We start from the raw sequence: 5,233 nt of genomic DNA on the forward strand, positions 1-5,233 counted from the left end.
GAGTCTAGTGTTCCTTTCTGAAACTCGAATTTTCAATGATAGAGTGGATGGATTGTGTCGTTCCTTCAAAATGCCCTATGGCATGGGAGTAGGTAGCTACGGGAAGGGTGGAGGTTTGGCTCTTCTGTGGAGCCGTGATATCAAGGTGAAGCTGGAGAGCTGTCATAAATTGCACTTCAATGTGGTCATTTTGCATCCAGAGACAGATGTGGAGGTGTGGCATTTCACTAGCTTCTATCATGAGTCGCGGACAGAACTAAGATATAGGAGCTGGGACCTGATGAAGCTCCTCAGCAACCATGAGGGTCTCCTGTGGCTCTGTGTGGGGGACTTCAATGAAGTGTTGGAGGCATCTGAGCAATTTAATGGCAACACACGATCAGAGTGCCAAATGGATGGTTTTTGGGAGGCTGTTCAAATTTGTGGTTTCCAAGACTTGGGTTTCTCGGGATTGCTATACACTTGGGATAATAGACAAGATGGCATGCATAATATATAGACAATATGGCATGCATAATATCAAGGTGCGACTGGATAGGGGACTTGCTAATTAGAGCTTCCTAGATATGTTTCCGAAGATGACTATTTGGCATGTTCAAACTATGGAATCAGATCACTGTTGTCTTTTGATTGAATGTTATCAGCACGCTGGTAACCGATGGAGGGGATGTAAGACCTTCCAATATGAGAACATGTGGAGAAGGGATGAGTCTTACCTCAAGCTAGTATGATCTGCGGGGGATGAAGAGGTGGTGACAAATAATCTTGGTCAGCTCCAATCAAAGCTTGAGAAAGTGCAAAATTCATTGCAGGACTGGGAGTATAATGTTTTTTGGTTCTGTGTGCAATACCCTTGCAAAACTCAAGAAGGATTTGGAGAAGGAGCGTGGCCGATCCATTGGCACTGGGCCACTGCGGAAAGAGAGACGTCTAATGTCGAAGATCTCTGAATTATTGTCAAGAGAGGAGCTCATGGAAAAATAGCGATCAAGGCTAGACTAGTTACGAGATGGGGACCGCAATACTATGATGTTTCATGCAAAGGCCTAGGAACGAAAGCACAACAATCAGATTAAATCGCTGCAGTGTGAGGATGGTTCTTTCATTACACAGCAAGCTAATTTGGAGCTTTGTGCAATAAATTTCTACTACAACTTGTTTTCAGCCCAAGCAAACTTAGACATTGATGCTGTCCTGCAATATGTGCCGAGCAAAGTGACGGAAGACATGAATATGGATGTAAATAGACCTTTTACAGTAGAGGAAGTGAAGCAGGCTCTATTCATGATGGGTCCGAACAAGGCTCCAGGTACAAACGGCTTTACAGTCGGTTTCTATCAAACCCATTGGGATTTGATAGGGCCAATGTTACTAGGCTGTGTTGAATTTTCTGAATGGTGGGACTTTGGAAGAGGGGGTGAACCATACTACTATAGTCCTAATCCCAAAAGTTACTAACCCATAGGATATGAAGAATTTTTGACCAATATCCTTGTGTAATGTCATTTATAAAATTTGTTCCAATATGCTGGGCAACCAGATGAGGGCTTTCCTAGATAATATTATTTCTGATGAGCAAAGCATCTTTGTCCCAGGATGTCTCATCACGAACAATGTGCTGATTGCATATGAATGTGTGCACTATCTCAAAAGGAAGAAAGGGAAAATAGGTGGACATGGCAAAGGCATACGACCGAGTGGAATGGCCCTATCTTGAGGGCATTATGCTCAAGCTGGGTTTTCATGGTGACTTTGTTCATCGAGTCATGAGGTGTGCAACATCAGTTTCCTTGTTAGTTAAAGTAAATGGGAAGCTGTTAGATTGTTTTAGGCCAGGGGTATTCGCCAAGGGGATCCTATATCCCCGTACTTGTTTTTGTTGTGTGCATAGGGATTATCTTCACTTCTGAAGGCAGTGGGTCCAATGCATTTGTCCATGGGGGTGCGTGCAAGCACCCATTCTCCATGGAAAATCGCATCTGCTCTTTGCGGATGATTGCAGCATTTTCTATGAAGCATCGCAGAGGGGGGCCGACAGGCTGAGGAATATTATGGAACTCTACTACTGGGGCTGTGGTCAACTAGTGAATCATGACAAGTCTACGGTGTTTTATAGTAAAAATTATGATGAGGCTATGAAGCATGCAGTTGCCAATACCTTGCATATTAAAAATGAGGCACGGGCTAAGAAGTACTTGGGGCTACCGATGACTCTTCGTCGGTCTACAAAAGGGGCCTTTGAGTACATCCCGGCAAAGATTAGGGGACTGGTGGGCTGCTAGTCATGAGGGGAAGCTAGTTGTGTCGGCCGTGAGGTCTTGCTTAAGTCGAAAGCCCAGGCGGTGGTCACATATCCCATGAGCTGTTTCCTCCTCCCAGTGAGTACATGCAAGAAAATGAAGAGCACTATTGCAAATTATTGGTAGGGTAGCTCTGCAGATAACCAGCATATGCATTGGATGAGATGGGAACATTTGACTAGACCAAAGGTAAATGGAGGAATGGGTTTTCGCGATCTTCCCATGTTCAACAAAGCGATGCAAGGCAAACAAGACTGGTGCTTAATGACTAGGCCAGATTCTTTTTCTGCTCAAGTCCTAAAAGGCAGGTATTATCATGATGGAGATTTCTTGTCTGCAACTAGGAAAAGACGCTCGAGCCAAACTTGGCGTGCTATCTTGGATGGTCGCGAGACTCTACGGCATGGCCCTATTAAAAGAATTGGAGATGGACAGGAGACAAGTATATGGTGAGATTCTTGGATCCCAAGTCATCTGAATGGGGCTCCATCCACCCCACCAGTAGGAGATCAGCTTACTTCTATCTCGTAGCTACTGATGGAGAGCGGCCAGTGGAATGAAGAGCACATACGTGAGAACTTCTGTGGTTTTGATGCAGATGCTATCATGCGCATAGTTGTTAATGGACAAGGTGAAGATTTCTTGTCGTGGGAGCTTGAGAAACATGGAATTTATTCCGTCAGATCAGCCTACAAACTAGTAGAATGACGTCAGCGTCAGATTGAGGATGAGGGGGTACCAAATGTTAGCTCATTCAAACTTGTGTTCAAAGTTATCATTTAGACTAGAGCGTGTTCTATTGGTCTGCCTGAGACGTGCGCATTCATGTCGTGGTGAGTGGAGTCCACATCGCGCGGCATTACCCGGCGTACGGGATGGCGCACACGATGCGCGGGTCATGGCGCGTGCATGCAGGGGAGGCATAGATCAAGCCTTCCCTTTCATTTGCTTTGATCGTTTGTACTCAGAAGCTATAAATAAACATAGACAAAAAACATCGCAAGTTGTTATGTGGCACAGAATCCACAGAGTCCTTTGCGTTCTAGCGCTTGCCATTCTTGTTCTTGAGTGCCACTTGCTCCTGGCCAGAGAGAATCTGGCTGACATTTGGCAGCAAATCAACCACCCCACCACGCCACCACCGTCCCTCGCTTTCGCCTACCCGCGCCATGGTCGCCGCGCCACCAAAGTCATCATCTGGCGGACCGCCAAAGAGATTGGCGCCTCCGTCCAGTTCCCCACCTTGACCCGCTCCAACTATCAGGAGTGGGCGATGTTGATGCAGGTCAATATGGAGGCGTAGGGCATTTGGTACACGTTCGAGTAGGAGCAGGGCGATGTCATCAAGTACTGTGACAACTGTCTGGCAATGGCAGCCATCCTGCACTCCATTCCACCAAAGATGCTCCCCTCGCTATGCGGCAAGCGCACAGCGCAAGCTGTGGGGGAGGCAGTGAACACAATCTGCGTCTAGCGCGTGCGCAAGTGTCGGTGTTTTATACCCGGCAACCTACTGAGGGGTATCCCGAGGTAGTAGATTGGTTTGTGGGGAATCGTCGGACCAGGAACTTGAAGGTAAAAGTGAAGACATAAGACACAGATTTATATAGGTTCAGGCCGCCAGAGTAGCGTAATACCCTACATCCTGTTTGGGGTGTTGTATATTCCACCCTGCCATTAGGTGTTGTTTGGTGTTGAGGATTTGGTCCTTTATTATGGTTCTATGAGGTCTTCGCCTACCAATCTAGGGACCCCTACCCTCATTTATATACTCCAAGGGGCGGGATTACTACTCGGTTACAAGGAGGAGTCCTAGTAGGATTCCATGGTATGAGTCCAAGTAGGATTACTGATGAATCCTAGTAGGATTCCATCTTCTTCCTTTCTTGCAGGTACTGTGGATCTATCCCTAACAAGCCCCCAAGCACTTCATAGTCGAATACAGTAGTCTTCAAGTACTTTTCAGATCCTCGCTGAGTACTTTTAGAGCTTCTCGAGTACTTTGTCTGGTTGAATCTTCAAAGTTCCTCAAAACTGCCAAGAGGCTATGGTGTGCTCAAGCCCTTGATCATCTTGATTTTTTAATCTTTATCTTTGGAATATGATATGGAGGGCGGCAGAAGTCGCACTCCATATGGAGTAGCCCCCGAGCCTTAGGTTGAATCAAAGAATCATGCTAAGGGTCAATAAAATCTTGAATCTTCTTCTTTCATCTTGAAAAAAAAATCAACTGTTGGGTGTAGCTTATCAGCCCCCGAGCCTTGGAATGATTAAATAATCAATCCGAGGGTCTTTAGTCTTCATGCAAGTAATCATCCAAGTTGTATTGTGGTGTCCAACCCCCAAGCTTATGCGCCAGGTGAGCCTTAGAAGCCACGCTGAGTAGTTATTTGGCACTTAGCCCCCAAGCTTGGAAGCTAGCTGAGCCATTCCGAGTAGTAATTGGCACTTAGCCCCCGAGCCTTGGAGTTAGCGGAGTCATTGTAGGTACGCTGAGCATCCTGGAGAGTCGTCATCAAAGCTTGACCTGCAAAAAGAGATGCATACATTATATAGCAAATTTGTAGAATTTGGAACTACTGAAATTTATTTAGTGATGAATGTAAATGTTGTGTCATGCTCTTGTTTCGGCCATATTTCTCCCGAGTAGCTAGCCTATTACATTTAGGCTCTCAGTCCCTGTTTAGCCATTGCATCTGCGTGTGAGATCTTTGTCTTGTGCACGCATACTGGCACTGCTACTACGAAGATCTTTGTCTCGCATCCTAGCGTTTAGGCATGACAGAAGATCCGAGGCTTTCACGAATTGAGGCATGTTCTGCTCGAAGAGATTAGTAACCGCTAAAAGAAGGCATTTAAAATAAATAGTTGACATTGCGATAAAAAAAATTGCACGATTGCACGTAAAGTAGTCATTGAGACTTCTTTGCCTT

This window comes from Setaria viridis, chromosome 4 (assembly GCF_005286985.2).
Source record: "Setaria viridis chromosome 4, Setaria_viridis_v4.0, whole genome shotgun sequence".
Taxonomy (NCBI): domain Eukaryota; kingdom Viridiplantae; phylum Streptophyta; class Magnoliopsida; order Poales; family Poaceae; genus Setaria; species Setaria viridis.